Source organism: Hylobates moloch, unplaced genomic scaffold (assembly GCF_009828535.3).
Source record: "Hylobates moloch isolate HMO894 unplaced genomic scaffold, HMol_V3 SCAFFOLD_5, whole genome shotgun sequence".
NCBI lineage: Eukaryota > Metazoa > Chordata > Mammalia > Primates > Hylobatidae > Hylobates > Hylobates moloch.
This window is the reverse complement of record NW_026652280.1, coordinates 144,540,373-144,560,006: the sequence shown is the minus strand read 5'-3', so window position 1 is coordinate 144,560,006 and position 19,634 is coordinate 144,540,373. Positions and strand designations below refer to the sequence as shown.

The 19,634-nt window shown below is 37.3% G+C and overlaps 1 protein-coding gene across 3 annotated transcripts in view; it reads left to right on the top strand.

The window, feature by feature from the left end:
• The window catches only part of ADGRL2 (adhesion G protein-coupled receptor L2), a 696,353-nt gene that overhangs the window by 462,007 nt on the left and 214,712 nt on the right, over positions 1-19,634 (top strand). The window lies entirely within an intron of this gene.

Genomic DNA, 19,634 nt, shown 5'->3' with positions numbered 1-19,634 from the left:
TCGCCAAATATACTACAGAATTTTTACAGGAAATACAAGGTTTTGCTTTCTCTGTTGGATTGCAGTTGAACATAGTATATCCAACATTTTGTTTTCTGGGGTAATTTATTTTAAAATATACACAGATATAGAAATAAGTGTGGTTTACATTCCACGAGCAGAAAAAGAAAGCGTTATCTGTGATACAAATTGAGAGCTGGTAAGAGTCCTTTGGAATTGTTACTGTTACATAAAAACTGATTGTAATTTATGTTTGACCGGGGCTTTGCAGCATCTGTGAATTTTAAAATATTTATTTTCTAAAAGTATATATCATAACTTCTAGGCAAGCTAGCCACTATATGATTTTGGTTAAACATATAGTTTTGTAGTCTTTATATTTTTATGACTTAAACAGGAAATATTTAGTTTTAGTCTTTATCATAACCTCTTTACAATTCAAATACTAAAAATTAATCTTATTATACGGGAAAGGTCAGTGTAAGATGATATTTCCTAGGAAGTTATTACTGTTTCCTATGATGCTCTTTTATTTTTCCAGTGGTTTAAGAGTATTCCCTATAAAAAGAAGGAATTTCTCATTGTAGAAAAAAAATCACTTTGACATCAAAGTTTTAGGTTAAGTGAAAAAGCAGGGTACAGAACTACATACATTACATGTTGTGTGCATGTGTGCTTATATAGACAGAGGAGAGAGTATATCTTGGGCTTAGAAAAAAGACACAAAAGTCCAGGCGCGGTGGTTCATGCCTGTAATCCCAGCACTTTGGGAGGCTAAGGCAGGCGGATCACGAGGTCAGGAGATCGAGACCATCCTGGCTAACACGGTGAAACCCCGTCTCTACTAAAAATACAAAAAATTAGCCAGGCGTGGTGGCGAGCCCCTGTAGTCCCAGCTGCTCAGGAGACTGAGGCAGGAGAATGGCTTGAACCCGGGAGGCGGAGCTTGCAGTGGGCTGAGTGCCACTGCACTCCAGCCTGGGTGACAGAGCCAGACTCCATCTCAAAAAAAAAAAAAAAAAAAAAAAGGAAAAAAGACACAAAAGGTACACAAAAGAATGGGAATATAAGTAGTTTCATAGTCTTAATTCTTCATTTTTTGCATTTCCTATAATAAATAGATATTATTTTTATAACCAGAACAAAAACATTATTTGAATAATAAGCTATTCAAAAGAGCATATTTATTATTATATAAATACGTATATATAAAATTGGGAAATACCTCTTTGTGCCAACTGGATAACCAATTAAAAAAAAAAATCTTCAGCTGGGCATGGTAGCGTACGCCTGTAATCCCAACACTTTGAGAGGCTGAGGCAGGTGAATCACCTAAGGTCAGGAGTTTGAAACCAGCCTGGTCAACATGGTGAAACCCCATCTCTAACTCCAGTCTCGGTGACAGAGCAAGATTGAGTCTCAAAAAAAAAAAGGGCCGGGTGGTGGCTCACGCCTGTAATCTCAGCACTTAGGGAGGCTGAGGTGGGTAGATCACAAGTTCAGGAGTTCGAGACCAGCCTGGCCAATATGGTGAAACCCTGTCTCTACTAAAAATATAAAAAATAGGGGCTGGGCGCGGTGGCTCACACCTGTGGGAGACGGAGGCGGGCGGATTACCTGAGGTCAGGAGTTCGAGATCAGCCTGGCTAACATGGTGAAACCCCATCTCTACTAAATATACAAAATTAGCTGGGTGTGGTGGCGCATGCCTGTAATCCCAGCTACTCTGGAGGCTGAGGCAGGGGAATTGCTTGAACCCAGGAGGCGGAGGTTGCAGTGAGCCGGGATCCTGCCACTGCACTCCAACCTGGGCGACAGTGAGACTCTGTATCAAAAAAAAACAACAAAACAAAACAAAACACAAAGAAACAAAAATTAGCCAGGCTTGGTGGCACATGCCTGTAGTCCCAGCTACTTAGGAGGCTGAGGCAGAAGAATCCCATGAACCCAAGAAGTGGACATTGCAGTGAGCGGAGATTGCACCACTGCACTCCAGCTTGGGTGACAGAGTGAGACTCCATCAAAAAAAAAAAAAAAAAAAGTAGATAACTAGGCAAATATAAAGAAATTTTATCAAAAAATTGCTTCCAACCTAAAATAATGTTAATAAATGGCACTATTAGAATATTTTTGATATTAAAAATTCTGCTCAAGAGCAATTTATTATAGGGCAGAACTTAGCATAAATATATAAATTTTAGTTATATCTTACTGTCTTGACACTTTAGCTCTCTAGAACTAAGCCAAAAATTTTAGAAGAAATTTAGGAAAAAAGTCTCTAGCATGCATCTAATATTGTTCACATAAATGCTTCCCAAGTTTTTCTTTCCATCATATTAGTTATCAGTTTACATAAAATTATAACAGAATTCTTTCTCTAATTATGTAGCTACAAACTAGAAGGATTACTATAAAACCTAGAAGAGACTAGGAGGAATGCATTGAGGAGTTAAAGGGTATTTTCAGCTATTCACCAACAGTAAGAATTGAGGGACCAAGATTAGCTGTATAATTTTCAGTAAGACACATCATATATGTAGGTTTAAAATTCCTGAGTGGTTAAAGTAGAGGGTTAGACTATAAGATTTTTAAAATAAAATCTTAAATTTCTTTCTAGACCAAGAATTTTACAATAAAATTACATATCCTTAAACTGAATATACATAGCATAAAATAACATTGAGAGACTTAGAGTCATTAGAATGAAAAAGACTGTAATGATTAAAGGGGTAAATTTCATTCATTTGTAAAATTCACATAAATGTAAGTCTCATCCATATTTCGTTGAAAGTCTTTTCCAAATTGTATTGTGTAAATAAGAGATTATATATTGTGTATTTTGATAATATTCCTTCTATATTACTATTTTTTAAATGTACCAAAAAATTTAACCTGAATTTTTTCACTTTACTCTGAATGAGATAACATTGTAAATGACCTAAAAGATAAAATCTAGTATCAATCTTTCCTAAAGAGTGGGAAGCCAAATCCACACAGATTTGTATATGGAAATTTATATTTCTAATAGGTTCAGACTGCCAAATTACTAATTTGTTATACTGGGAAATCAAATATTTAAATATATAATTTCCTTTTTTGCATCTACTCGGTAAACTCTTTAGTCCAACATATCATGACATTTTAGAAGAAAAATGAACAAAATTAACCTCTTGTCTATAACCAAAATCAGGGGCAATGTAACAAATTATTGAATAAATGAAATACTGCTTATTCAAACTATTTCTTTCTGATCTGTAAGTGTGCTAATTTAACCAAACAGACAAAGTTCTGAATACTATGTAAACTAAATCGAAATGCAAATATATATTTTATTGACATGTATTATTAAAGCTGAACTTCAAAACAGAATAAATCTTCAGCATTCCAATTTTTTATAAGATATTGATGAGAAAATAAAAAAATTTTAATGTAATTAATTTGCCCTTCAACAAAATAGATCCTCTCATTTCCAATTCTGGTTGTACTTAATGAATAAAGGTTGAATGCATATTTATGTTAATAGTCATGATATATACACTTCAATGAACAACAGTAAAACATACTTTATTTCTGAAAATGTTAATAATGATTTATTACCTTATTTCATTAAGGACAAAAGCTCCACATTATAGTCAGCTATAGCCAATAGTCATTTTGTCATTAGTCTTAAAATTTCACAAGTTTCCCGTTTATCAAGTGTCAATTTTTAGGTCAGACAATAATAATATAAAAGAATTGTTAATTGGCCAACAGGTTGATTACTTTTAAGATGTGAAAAAAGCAAAGATAAAAACAGTCCTCTCCTTTTCCTTCAATTAAAATTGCATGCAATTATTCTTGTAGATTATAGTTCTCTTTTGGGATTTCCGGTTTCATACAACTTTTTGGTTCATTTCACAGGAATAATATTCATTTTAATTAGCAAAAAAACAACTGATGAGCTTTTTTACAAGAGGGAGTTCACTCTGAGTGCTGATTACTGCCACTACATTATCCTGTTTTTATTTATTTATTTATTTAATGGTCTTGCTTTTAAAGCAGTTAGTTGAATATGTTATCTGTTAGCAGCCATTGCCTTTGCAGACAGAATATCTTTCTTGATGAGTGGTTAGCCCATTTTGTTTTATTCTCCCAACTTTCCTAAACAATATCGTAAGTTGGCTTCTGAAATGATTTATTGCCATTTTATATCTTCAAATATACGAATCAAAATATTTTAAAAGTAAATAGATATTTTTGATGTGTTATTGAATTGTATTACATAGTTTAGAAGGTTAAACTACTTCCTTTAAAATTCTAAAAAATATTTAGTAGCTAAAAAAATAAAATTTCTAATACATATATAAGAAATACAGGGCTGGGCATGGTGGCTCACGCCTGTAATCCCAGCACTTTGGGAGGCCGAAGCGGGCAGATCACCTGAGGTCAGGAGTTCAAGACCAGCCTGACCAACATAAAGAAACCCCATCTCTACTAAAAATACAAAATTAGCCGGGCGTGGTGGCACATGCCTGTAATCCCAGCTACTCAGGAGGCTGAGGCAGGAGAATCACTCGAACCTAGGAGGCGGAGATTGCGGTGAGCCGAGATCGTACCATTGCACTCCAGCCTAGGTTAACAAGAGCAAAACTTCGTCTCAAAAATAAAAGAAAAAGAAAAAAAAAGAAGAAGAAATGCAGATCATGAATACCTGTGTACCACCAACCAGTTTAAGAAAAACACATTATAATACCTGTTCAAGCTTTCAGTGTACCCTTCTACAGTTCTTTAACCCTTCTTTAATCCGTGCTAAACATTATCCTGAATTTTCTCTATCCCTTGCTTTTCTTTATAAGTTTACCTCATATATTTGCATCCTGAAATATATAATTGTTGTTTATGTTTTGCAAGAATATGTAAATAGAAAGTTGTATTTATCTATGACTCTTCTACTCAATATTAAGTTCTTGAGTTTCAACCCTTTGAAGCACATAGCTATAATTCATTAGTTTACACTTGTATAGTATTCTATTGTATGATTTATTAGTCTTCCTTTAACACTAATGGATATTTGGGTTGCCTTCAGTTTTTTGTTTTCATTATTATTATTACACACAGTGCTTCTATGACCAGTCTTGCAAATTTATAAGTAGATATGTGCAAAAATTTATATAGGGCAGTGGTTCTTAACCTGGGATGATTTTGCTCCCTAGAGAATACTTGGCAATATCTGCAAACATTTTTACTTGTCGTAACTAGAAAGTTCTACTAAATGTCCCCAGTTAATGATAAACGTCCTATAAACTACAGGATAGCCCCACAAGCAAAGAATTATCTGGCTAGAATGTTAATAGCATGAGGTTAAAAGATCAGTCTCTAGATGACTACTTAAAAACGAAATTGCGGCTGGCCATGGTGGCTCACGCTTGTAATCTTAGCACTTTGGGAGGTCGAGGCAGGAGGATCACTTAAACCCAGGAGTTCGAGATCAGCCTGGGCAACATGGTGAAACCCCATCTCTATGAAAAATACAAAAATATGCCAGGCATGGTGGCAAGTGCCTGTAGTCCCAGCTACCCGGGAGGCTGAGGTAAGAGGGACAATGGAGGCTGCAGTGAGCTGTGATCATACCACTTCACTTTAGCCTGGATGAAGTGAGATCCTGTCTCAAAAAAAAAGAAAAAAAAAAAGAAATTGCTGGGTCATGGAGTATGAAAAATTTCTAATTTATTAGATAATTCACAACTGTTGTACACAGTATCAATGTTACACTCCTACTAGGAGTATAAAGATAAATATTATGATTTCTCTATATCCTAGCTAGCACTTAATATTGTAAGATACTTAAATGTATTTATTTTTATTATTTTTAGAGACAAGATCTCACTTTGTTGCCCAGGCTGGAGTGCAGTGGTGCCATCTTGGCTCACCATAACCTTGAACTCCTGGGCTCAAGTAATCCTCCTACCTCAGCTTCCTGAGTAACCTGGACTACAGACTCGTACCACTACAACCAGTTAATTCTTAAAATTTTTTGTGTAGACAGGGGTTTCACTATGTTGCCAGGGCTGGTCTTGAACTCCTGGCCTCAAGCGGTACTCCCAGCTATAACCTGCTGAGGTTATAGATGTGAGCTACTGTACCTAGCCACAGTTTTTATTAGTTCGTCAATGTGAAATAAATACTCCTCAAAGTTTTAATTTTCAATTATTTGATTACCAATGAGATTGAACACCTTTTCTCATTTTGTTTACAATTAGCATTTTCTGTTCTAGGAGGTACCTCTTTTTTTTTTTTTTGAGAGAAGGTCTCACTGTATTGCCCAGGCTGGAGTGCAGTGGTACAATCACAGCCCACTGCAGCCTCAACTTCCAGGGCTCAAGCAATCCTCTGGCCTCAGCCTCCCAACTGGCTGGGATTACAGGCGCATACCACATGCCCAGCTAATTTTTAAATTTTTTATGTAGACAGGGTCTCACTATGTTATTCAGGCTGGTCTCAAACTCCCGAGCTCAAGCAATCCTCCTGCCTTATCCTCTCAAAGTGCTGATATTACAAGCGTGAGCCATAGCACCCAGCCTTCTTTTTAACCAATTTAAAAAATTAGGCCAGGCGAGGTGGCTCACGCCTGTAATCCCAGCACTTTGGGAGGTTGAGGCAGGCAGATCACTTGAGGTCAGGAGTTTGAGACTAGCCTGGCCAACATGGTGAAACCCCGTCTCTACTAAAAAAAATACAAAAATTAGCCGGGCGCACTGGCATGCGCCTGTAATCCCAACTACTTGGGAGGCTGAAGCAGGAGAATCACTTGAACCCAGGAGGTGGAGATTGCTGAGTAGAGATCGCGGTACTGCACTGCAGTCTGGGCGACAGAGTGAGACTCTGTTTCAAAAAAAAAAAATTGAATTGTCTTCTACTAACTGATTTGTAGATAATATCTGTACTAATCTACTGTTTTTTATTTTTGTAACAAATGTCTCTTTCTAATTTGTGCATTGTTTTTTCATTTCTTTAAGGTGCCCTTTTATGAACAGAGTTCTTAATCTTAAAGTAGCTAAACTTCATAAACTTTTCTTTTTTGCTTGTATCCTGCATTTCCTACTCAAGAAAGCATTCCCTTATCTGTGTTTTAGCATTTTGCATTTTTACATTTAAGCATTTAACCTATTTGACATTGCTTTTTGTGTATGGTGTGAGTAGTAATACATTTTAAAAACAAGAAACTATAGTGTTAGCACCATGTGTTGAACAGTTTGTATTTCCCTACTCATCTTCAAAGTTAGACTTTTCATGAATCAAGTTTCCAAATATATAACCTAATTTGTGGCTCCTTGTTTTATTCTACTGGTCAATTTGTCTATCCCTTTACCAATATTATACTGCCTAAATTATTATAATTATATAATAATTTAAAATATCTAGTAAGTTCTCTCTTGCTCTTCTTCAGCAATATCTTGGCTACCATGGCCTTTTTCTCTTCTATACAAATCTTGGAAGAAGCTTGTCGCTGCTTCTTTCTACACTCACAAAACTTGATTGAAATTTGTTAGTATGTACGGATCACTCTGAAGGGAAATTACATCTGTCTTACCACTTTTAGTGTTTCAATACAAGAATATGGTCAACTCTTCCATTTATTTAGATTTTCAGTAATGTTTTTCTTTTTCTTTTTCTTTTTTTTTTTTTTGAGACAGAGTCTTGCTCTGTCACCCAGGCTGGAGTGCAATGGCACGATCTCAGCTCACTGCAACCTCCACCCCTCAGGTTCAAGTGATTCTCCTGCCTCAGCCTCCCAAGTAGCTGGGATTACAGGCACCCAGCTAATTTTCATATTTTTAGTAGAGGTGGGGTTTCACACCATGTTGGCCAGGCTGGTCTTGAACTCCTGACCTCAGGTGATCCACCTTCCTCAGCCTCCCAAAGTGATGGGATTACAGGCATGAGCCACTGCACCCAGCCTTTTTTTTTTTTTTTTTTTTTTGAGACCGAGTCTCGCTCTATAGCCCAGGCTGGAGTACGGTGGCACAATCTTTGCTCACTGCAACCTCTGCCTCCCGGGTTTAAGCGATTCTCCTGCCTCAGCCTCCCAAGTAGCTGGGAGTACAGGTGCCTGCCACCCTACCCGGCTAATTTTTGTATTTTTAGTAGAGATGGGGCTTCAACATATTAGCCAGATGGTCTTGAACTCCTGACCTTGTAATTCGCCCGCCTCGGCCTCTGAAAGTGCTGGGATTACAGGCGTGAGCCACCGCGCCCAGATGCCTTTTTTCAATGTTTTTCTTTTCCTTTTGAGACAGAGTTTTGCTCTTGTTGCCCAAGCTGGAGTGCAATGGCGCGATCTTGCTCACTGCAACCTCCACCCACTGGGTTCAAGCGATTCTCCTGCCTCAGGCTCCTGAGTAGCTGGGATTACAGGCATGCGCCACCACGCCCAGCTAATTTTGTATTTTTAGTAGAGACGGGGTTTCTCCATGTTGGTCAGGATGGTCTCAAACTCCTGACCTCAGGTGATCCACCTGCCTCGGCCTCCCAAAAGTGCTGGGATTACAGGTGTGAGCCACAGCGCCCGACCAATAATGTTTTTCAGAAAGTATTTATTCCCCCATAATTTGTTAAATTTACTCTTAAATACCTTTTTTACAAAATATTTTTAAATTATATATGTGTATTTATTTATTTTTAAAAAGAATTTGTTTCCATACATAGAAATACAATTTTTATATTTTTATTTTTATTTGGGAAACTTAAACTTTCTTATTAATTCTCAAAACTTACATGTATTTTCTCTTGGATTTCCTATATTAACAATTTATTTCATTCTAGCCTTTATACTTTCATGTTTTTCTTACATATTCTAGTCACTAGACCTCTAGTCCAGTATTGTGTAGAGATGATGATTATGAAAAACTTTGTGTTTTCCTGATTTTTAAAAGAAAGTAGTTTGAACAGTTCACCATTAAGTTGTTGGTTTTTTGTAGATATCCTTTATCAAGTTTTAAGGGATTTTTCTTTTATTTTTACTTTGCTTTGAGTTTTTATCTTTAATAAATATTGAATTTTATCAAATGTTTTCCCTACATTGATTTAGAAGTTCATATAATTTTTCTCACAAAGAATTGCTGAGCATCCTCTTTCACCTTAAAGATATTTACTGAATGGGGTGAATCTGATTTCAGTTTTCATGTCCCTGTTAGCATAGGGGGAAGGTCACAAAGCCCAGGGCTTAGTGCTGGCATGCAAAATAGATATATCCTTATCATTAACCTTATGTACAAATAAATGCATCGCATAGAGGAGTGCAAGGAAAATTGCAAGTCTTACTTCAATGTATAACTAAAGAGGAAAAAAATTCTCTCTTGAAAATTCATGATCATAAACCAACCTTACTGTGTTTTCAGCAAGAATTCACACACTCTCAATGGTCTAAAGAGTCCAAGATAAGAATCTAGTTACACTGGTCCTCAGCTGTGCCTTTTGAATCAAAAGAAAATCCCCCCCAGGAGAGTGCAACCTTATCCTATCCCTCTAAGAATTCTCATAGATAAAATTCCAGGAGTATACGCCCACAGTTAGAAATCACAAACACACTGGAAAAAAAAGGGAGGGTAAGTGAGCAAGAATTAGATGAAAGAAGATTCAGTGCAGAATCAGACTCATAAAAGACTTCAAACTTCGGAATTCTTTCATTCTTTTTTTGCCCTTTTGCTTTTTTATTCTCAATCCTTTTTGCATGTAAAACTATATTTTAAAACATTTTATCCTTTGCTGAGTGTGGTGGCTTATGCCTGTAATCCCAGCACTTTGGGAGGTGGAGATAGGCAGATCACCTGAGGTCAGGAGTTTGAGACCAGCTTGGCCAACATGGCAAAACCCCGTCTCTACTAAAAGTACAAACATTAGCTGGGCATAGTGGCAGGCACCTGTAATCCCAGCTACTCGAGAGGCTGAGGCAGGAGAACTGCTTGAACCCAGGAGGCGGAAGTTGCAGTGAGCCGAGATCGTGCCACTGCACTCCAGCCTTGGCAACAGAGCCAGACTCTATCTCAAAAAAAAAAAAAAAAAAAATTATCCTTTAGTGTTTAATTTCATTGTTAATAACATGTAAGCACTTCTTTGTGATAAAGTTAGAAATTAATAATACAGAAAATTTAACCTGTAAACTAAACCTAGTTACTGACATGGATTCTAATTATGACATTTATGTACCAAGCTATACAAGCTTTGGTGAAAAAAAAAATGTACAGGCTGGGCACCATGGCTCACACCTGTAATCCCGGCACTGTGGGAGGCTGAGGCAGGTGGATTACCCGAGGTCAGGAGTTCGAGACCAGCCTGGCCAACATGGTGAAACCTTGTCTCTCCTAAAAATACAAAAATTAGCTAGATGTGGTGGCAGGCACCTGTATTCCCAGCTACTCGAGAGGCGGAGGCAGGAGAATCACTTGAACCCGGGAGGCAGAGATTGCAGTGAGCCGAGATTGCACTACTGCATTCTAGCCCGGGAGACAGAGCGAGACTCCATGCCAAAAAAAAGAGTAGAAATAAGAATAATCCCTTTCTTGTTTAGCTTAAACAAACAAGTAAATATTGTATTAAAGATAGTAAAACATATGTTTATAGCTATTACATAGCTATAAACTTTAATATTTTTGTTTTCAAACTTTAATATTTTTGTAGACAGAAACCATTTAGCACAATACTAAAAATGATACATATTATACATTATTAGAATATGTTTTATTTGTGTAGCACATTTTTTCCCAAATCTCCAGGGCTTTCAACTTTATATTTCTGTTTTGAAATTTTTTTAGAAAGGAGTTGTGTTCTCACTTGATCCCAAGCCCCTGATGGTGCTTATAGTGGGCAGTGGGCCAAAGCTGAGCTAATTGTAGTCTGTCCCTATAATTTTTTAAACTGGAATTGTGAAACAGACTTTTAGGCAAAAGGAGAATATATCAATTGATGGATCCCAAGCAAGGCTGATTCTGAGCCTTAATTCCAGTTATTAAACTTCCTAGGGATCCATGAACCAGTAAATTGCCTGTGCTGAAACTTATTTGAGTTGAGTTTCTGTAACTTGCAACCAAAATGGTCCTGATAACTACACTTATATAAAGAAAATTAAATTCTGAGATGGTTTCCTACATGCTGATAGTCATAGAAGACAATGAATTAATAATACCTTTAATACCTTTTCCACCAAAAGAGAAAGGAATTGGGAAGAGTTTCTGGGTGAGTTATTTTGAAGCCTTGCCTTGACTAGAGTATACCACCTTCCTCTGTTTTACTCCAGAGGTAAGTCAAAGGAAAAAGGATTGGCCACAGTTACTTCTTATGGTAAGGTTAGGACCACCAGTATTTTGACAATTAAGCTTCTGTATCTAGACGGATTCCATTAGGAAGCCCTTCCTGGATATAATATTATTTTCCAATTACTTTCTACTTGAGCGTTCACATGACCTCAAAAGCAATGGAAGGGACTGACATTTAGGGGTAGAATATAATAATTATTGAGCATTTTACTCTATGTTAGGTACCTGGTTGGTCGATTTAAATTTATTTTCTAGTTAAGTGGTATTGGCTGAATTGTGTCCTCTCAAATTCATGTGTTGCTGTCCTAACATCTAGTACCTCAGAGTGTGACTGTATTTGGAGACAAGGTCTTTAAAGAGTACACTAAGATTGAATGAGGTCATCGGGGTGGCCCCTAATCCCATATGACTGGTGTCCTTATAAGAAGGGAAGACACAGACACACACAGAACATGTGAACACGTGGGAGACGATGGCCATCTACAAGCCAAGGAGAGAGGGCTCAGAAGAAACAATCCTGCTGACACCTTACTCTTGGACTTCTAGCTTCCAAAACTGGGGGAAAATTAGTTTCTGTTGTTTAAGTCGCCCAGTCTGTGGTATTTGCTATGGCAGCCCTAGCAAATGACTACATTAAGTTATATATATTCTCCTTACTCAGTACTGGTCAATCATGAAGGGCTGGCCAATCTAACCCTAAAATACATTTCAATGTCTGCTCTCTTCTCTCTTCCTTCCATTACTATCTTAGTTTAGGCTTTATTTGTCTTACTTGAAATATTCCAGTAACCTTCAGTTTCTCTTCATTCTAATAAAACATTCATACTCATGATGGCAAACACATTAGATTGTGAGGTTGCTGAGAGCAAGGTGTGCTTTGCACTGTCTACTTAATCCAGATGGAGTCCATGGTTCCCAAACTTGACTGTGCATCAGAATTTTGGGTGGCATTTTTTAAGTTACAGATTTTCAGGCTCCTGACCATGTCTATTGAATCAGAATCTGTAGGCATGTGGGCTAAAATATTGGTATTTTTAATATGTTCACAAGTTGATCTTATGAGCAGTATACATCGTTGCTTATTTTTGCCCATCTTTTTATTAATAATCATGGGACAGTGTCTTCCACCATTGTTAGCTCAGTGTTTAGTACTATGTCATCCATTATCACAGTAGTTTTTGGAATAATAAATTTAATTACACTTTTTCGAAGTAAAATAGTGATTCTTTTACATTGATTACATATTTCAGTAATTTTCTTGTTGAAGTTATGTTTATGGTAGGTTATGTTATATCCCATCTCATCAGAAGCTATAAAAATGTCACAAATATGCTTTAATATGTATAATAGTAACAAAAGATGACACCTACCCAATTTGTTTACTATAAAACTGATAAGTAAGTTTCAGCACTAGGATGTCCCCTTCAATATGTCCCTAATTAGGTGAATACAATTTGGAAAAAGCTGGCAGAAACATTGATTTCTCTTGTAGTTGTTTTGTGGCCTAACGCTATTCATATTGATACAAATTGTGTGGTAAGACCACAAGTAAAAGACAACATACAGTTCACCTTGGAAAAGGAGGAGGTAATGTCTGAAATTTTATCTGGTCCCCCATATTATAAGCTCAATTTATGCTTATCATTTAATAAAAATTGACAACTTTATACTCTGAAAAAAAAAAAAAACATACTGCTTTTCTTACTTTAAATATAAAATGTCTCCAATGCTGAAGCAGTGGGTCTTTGTGGCCACTCATAGAGAGGAAAGCACGATCCTAGAAAAGGGTAGCAAATAATGGCATTCGGTCCTCACAGATAAACTCTGCTGTAGTCTGTGCTGTACTTGAAATCAAAGGCAGATCTTCTGACTATACTTAGACAACAAAAGGAAAGGTTGCTGAATATATCTGCCAAAGTGATTATTTCAATACATATTTGTTTTGAATCGATTATACCAAACATTATATAATCTGGGGAGATCAAAAGAGACCTGATTCTTGCATTTGTGGAGCACTCAGCTTGGGTAATAGAGGTCCTGGTTTAAAAAAAAAAAAGTGGGATGTTTACAGGAGCCTAAAATGGAGGCAAAGAGGTAGAGTGTGTGAGAAGAAGTCATGCCCAAATGACACTTCCTGGAGGGACCAGTTACTCTGTGCTCAGATGTCAACAGCCAGGAGCACTCTGGGACTTGAGCAAGCAAATGAGCATGACATTTCAGTTCAGTCTTTACTGTCCATGCATACCTTGTAAAAAGGTTGGTACAGAAACTAAATATTATCCTTGGGCTACTTCTCCTTTTCTAAATGTATACATTCATGTATGCATTCAACAAGTATTATATTAAAAGTTTTTCTAAAATAAGGTCTTTTTAGCTGTCTGAAAGACCTCAGTATGAAGTGATATATGAACTAACTACCTAGTCCTTGGGTTACTTTTTTCTGGTACGTATTTTAAACATTCTGGATCTTTCAGATTATAATCTTGACCACAAGTAATGATTTACTATCAGTGCTTCCAAATTTGGGTTAGCATCATCAGGAATGGGAAGCTCACTATTTCTTCTATCATGATATTGCCTCTGAAAAATTCTGACTCTAAGTGGTTGTGTTTTTAAACTGAACTGTGCCTCACAGTACCTTAAAGCATTTTTTTTTTTTTTTGAGATGGAGTCTCACTCTGTCGCCTAGGCTGGAGTGCGGTGGCACAATCTCTGCTCACCGTAACCTCTGCCTCCCGAGTTCAAGCAATTCTCCTGCCTCAGCTTCCCAAGTAGCTGGGACTACAGGCACACGCCATCACACCCAGCTAATTTTTGTATTTTCAGTAGAGATGGGGTTTCACCATGTTGGCCAGGATGGTCTCAATCTCTTGACCTCGTGATCTGCCTGCCTCGGCCTCCCAAAGTGCTGGGATTATAGGCATGAGCCACTGCGCCTGGCCAGTAAGATTTTTATAAAATTAAAATAGGTGTAGTAAAGAGGATTTGAGAAATTAAAGAAACAGATAAAGAAAACATTGCCATATTCCCAGTACACAAGTACAACCACTCTTAACATTGTAATAAATATATTTCTACTCTTTTTACTATGTGTTGCTTTGATTCTTTGTTATTTTATATAATTTTGTCATCACATATGTAAACATACACATACATATACATACACAATACAACTTAGCTCCCTGCTGGTGAGAGAAATCTTCTATAGAGGATAAGTTAACAGGCACTGGAGAAAGATTGACCTGGGTTCCAATTCAAGCATTATCACTTGCTGGTTTTTATTGCCTTAGACATATTACTTATGTCTCTCAGACTCATTTTTCTTATCTATAACATTAAAATAACTTAGAATCTACTTCTTAGGCTTATTGCTAGCAGTAATTAATGTAACTAACACTGTGGCTAGCACAGTGTCTAGTAAATAATAAATTCTTAATGATGATTAAATTATTATGCATACTATTCTGATATAATCATCAAATACAAACATTTTCAGGCTAAAAATTCCCAATTCTTTCAGCCTTCTCTCACATGAAATAGTTTTTTTTTTTTTTTTTTTTTTGAGACAGAGTCTTGCCCTGTCCCCCAGGCTGGAGTGCAGTGGCGCGAGCTCGGCTCACTGCAAGTTCTGCCTCCCGGGTTCAGGCCATTCTCCTGCCTCAGCCTCCCAAGTAGCTGGGACTACAGGTGCCTGCCACCACGCCCAGCTAATTTTTTGTATTTTTAGTAGAGACGGGGTTTCACCGTGGTCTTGATCTGACCTCATGATCCACCCGCCTCGGCCTCCCAAAGTGCTGGGATTACAGGCGTGAGCCACCGCGCCCGGCCCACATGAAATAGTTTTAAGTCATCTTACCATTCAGGCTGCTAACTCCTATAAGTTCTATATTCTTCCCATCTATATCTTCTGTAAAATATTACTTTCAGAACTGAGCATGGTAATCTAAACAATTTGAAATAGAGTTAGATTATATTCTCCATTATTCTATACACATCCTAAATTTATTAATGCAGCCTAAACCACTTCTTTGTTTGTTGTTTGCTTTTGTAATTGTATTATACCACTGATTCACTGCCAAGTAAAGTTCCTCATTTTTTCCCCCAGGAGTACTGCTGCTAAGTCACATATCCCTTCAACTAAATTTAGGCAGTTGGTATTTTGGTCCCAAGGCAAGACTCTACAATTATTCCAACCAAAAGATGTATTTTTAGAGTCTTTCATCTTTTTGTTGTTAAAACATTTGGCTGGGCATGGTGGCTCACACCTGTAATCCCAGCACTCTTGGAGGCAGAGGCAGTGAATTGCCTGAGTCCAGGAGTTCGAGACCAGCCTGGGCAACATGGTGAAAACCCATCTCTACAAAAAATTAGCCGGGTGTCATGGTGCATGCCTGTAGTCCCAGCTACCCAGGAGGCTGAGGTGAGAGGATCACCTGAGCCCAGGAGGCATAGGCTGCAGTGAGATGTGATCATGCCATTGCACTCCAGCCTGGGTGATAAGTGAGACTCTGTTTCACAAAAATTTTAAAATGGATATTTGGACCTTGATTTTATCATCTAATGTATTTTCTCACCTTCCCTAGCTCATGTAACCTATGACCTATTTTTAATAGGCATGCCTTCTCATAGCTTTATCTCAGTCACTGATAAACATGTTCACATTAGACAAGGCCAAAGACAAAGGTCTGTGGTATACCTCTTGAAAAGCCCTCCTCCAGACTGACACAGATTCATTAACATTGCCATTGGGTACAATCATCAACCAGTTATGAACACACATAATAATACTATCCCTAGGTCAGGCACGGTGGCTCACGCCTGTAATCCCAGCACTTTGGGGGGCCGGGGAGGGCGTATTACGAGGTCAGGAGATGGAGACCATTCTGGCTAACATGAAATACAAAAAATTAGCCAAGATGGTGTCGAGACCTGTAGTCCAGTATTGGAGGTGAGGCAGAGAATGGGTGAATCGGAGATCAAAAAAAAAAAGAAAAAAAAAATACTATCCCTAAACCTCTATTTATTTCTCCATCTTGTTCACAAGGAAATAAATAAAGACCTTATTAAATGCTTTGCTAGAATCTAGAGATCTGTATATCTATTGTTCTGATATACTAGCTTAACTCTTGACAGAAAAGAACATCTAAGAGTAGGCTGAATAGCTTACTCTTTTTGAATTTAGACTTTTTCCTAATAACCACTTTAAAAAATGTTCATGACATCATCTTTTATAATAAATATTATATAAGCTATTCCCCACCCCTCACTGCCACCAAGCAACATCCATTTCATGGATCGAAAGTTTGCAGACTGAGATTTTTTGAACATAAGGCATTCCTCTCCAATGCCTCCCTCCTCCCCATTTTTCAAAGGTAATCAGTTGAATATTTCATAATCTCATTTAGAAGTTCTCCTTGTAATAATTCATAGAGGTCAAGAGACATTTTGGCAGCTATACCAGTCAAGTTTCCCCAGTAGGGCATACAGGTGAAGTTTTCAGACTTTGTACCTAAGTTCTTGCTGCAAATCTTAGCTCTACACATTTGTAGTTGTATGATGTTGGGCAACTTATTCAACCAAATAGTAACATATGCTTTATAGGTTTACTACGATGATTAAGTGAACAAGTGCATATACTTAGTATATACTTTATATGCTTATTTATCCTCAGTAAATGCTATCTACATTATAATCCCTTTATTTTGTCTTTCAGTTTTCAGTTAATGTCCAATGGTCTTGACTTCATTCATCACATATTTATTGAGTAGTACTTGGTACATACAAGGCCCTAGAGATAAAGTAGTGAACAAATCAAAGTACCTGCGTTCATGGAGCTTACATTCCACTACAGGAAAAAAAAAACAAAAACAAAAACACTGAAGTATGTAAAATAATGGTAATCAGTGATGGGAAGAATGAAAAGTCTAAGGGGTTCGAGAAGTCTGAGAGAACTCTTTTAGAAAGGGTGGTCAGGGTCCTCTCTGAAGTGGTGACATATGACCAGAGATATGACTGAACCAACAGGAAGAAACATAAAAGAATAAAGATGCTTTGCTTTCTCTTTCTCGTGAATGAATTTTATGTCTTCAACTTAAAAAAAATGAGTCCATTCCTTTATTGATCGCCCTCCTCATTTCATACTAAGGAAAAGCATTTTTGGTTCTCTTTAGCAGATTTCACAAGCCATAGCTCATTCTGTGCTTTAGTCTTGCTAAAGTTTTATAGGTCTATGCCACCTTCATATATTTATGCTTGATTACGTGTCCCCTTTTCCCATCTTTGGCACATGCTGTTTTAAATTCAGAGCCTGTCAGTGAGTCCCTGTGCAGCACACTGGTTTCTTTAGTTTCCTCCCCATTTTCTTGCTTATTAGAATCATTTGTGTTTGCATAGGCAGAACACTGCTTAAATCAAACTCTAAGAGCGTATGGTTGCTTTTCCCCAAGGTTCCAATCATTTCCATTTTACCTACCGGTTTCTGTCAGAATGGGTCCTGAGCAGGAGTTCCCCTTAATGCTTACTCTGCCTTCTGGGAAATGAAATTATCAGCAAGACCGGTCAAGAAATTGTCACTATTTTGCTTTCTGAGGTATGAAAGTTTCTGTAGATACTTGGAGACTGAAATCCCTAACACTAAGATATGTTGCAGCTCTGCCAACATTATCTGAGGTGTGCACTAGAAAAGCATCCTATCTTTCCTTCTGACCAGAAAGTCTGTAGTGCAGTCACATAGTGCTATCACGTCTGTGTTTCTCATTTTATGTTCATCTAGATTTTTCTCCAGTGTTCCTCCACCTACAGGTTCTTGGATTTACACGTAGGTTCATAACTTTTAACCAGCAAGGACTACATACCTGTCTTCCAATCAGCTTGATTGAATTATAATTAAAATTGGATTAAAAATTAATTGTTTGTATGACCAAATTCTATGCCCAGAAAACCAGAACATTCCTCTTCAGTTTAATATTAACAAGCAGCATGAAATAGTAGAAAGCTTTGGGATGGAAGGTGGATTCTATTCCTGACCAAGCCATGTACTAGCTGGGAGACTTCCTACAAGCTGCAGATTCATCATGTATTAGAACTGAAGGACCCTTAATGGTGAAAAATCTGGACCCTCTACTCATCTACTGATGAGCAAATTGTGGCCTACAAGGTTAACTGACTTGCTTCAAGTGTCACAGCTAGTTGGGGATAGTATCATGACTGCAAGATAGGGTTCTTTTCCTTAGGTCAGTAAGTTTCATCCCAATGTTATCTTCCATTAATAGCCCAAAGATTTACTTCCATGAAATGGAATAATAATATCTGCCCTTTCTACCTTATAGGGTTGTTGTGAGATAATACGTATATAACGATAATGGTTGTGTAAGGTGGTATTATAATGATTTTAATGATTTAATCTGTAGGTTTCCTGGACTTTTTCCTTCTCATTTAAGTGATATGCATTTGAAATATTAATCTGTGTTGAAATGTGCTTACTTTGTTGTAGGTTTACAACAAATTGCAGGCTATGTCCCCCCACAGAAGAAAGAGCTTTTGGCATCCCTAAGACCAGGGTGGTAATCCTTGTTCTGTTATTCAAGGGATGCATGACAATACATCCTCTTAACCTTTCTGCTTTTAGTTTTCTCATTTGTTAAAGGGTTAAATATTTCTATCTTACAGTTGTGAGAATTGATAGAGAAAAGCTAAATATCAGCGGCTGTTTTTGTTTTACTTATTTATTTATTTTCTCTTTTCCTCCTCCCGCTGTCTATGAGCTGCTTGATGCCAGACACTATTTATATTTATTTATCTTTGTATTCCTAGAGTCTGGCACTAAACAGCTACACAGTATGTTTGTTGAATGAATTATTTACCAAGGTGAATAACGTGGAATGGGTCTGAGGGTGGCAGCATTTTGTAGGTCAATGTTTTCCCATCTCTACTCTTAAGACTACAACATCGAGCTTTGTGGAGGTGCTGCAGGACCTGCCGTAGTGACGAGGGTGTAGCTGAAGTTTAATTCTGCCCCCTATCTTGCTTTAATCAGTGCAGACATACTTGTTCCTTATTAATATGTAAAACTGTTTTCAGAGGAAAAGGTTTTTCAGCTAAAAAAAAAAAAAGATTGAAATGAGATATGTAGCTAAACAGAATCCAGGCTTTAAAGGGAGTTTCAAAAATGCAGCTTTAAATACTTCTTTTACTATTAGGCACCTTAAGCCAACTAACATCTCTGTATCAGAATTTCCTTGTTATCATACGACTGATAGCATTTCAGGTTGGTTACAGATGGGAGGAAGATATCACATACACACCTGCCATTTCCCAGTGTATTTAGCCAAGGATATAGAACTT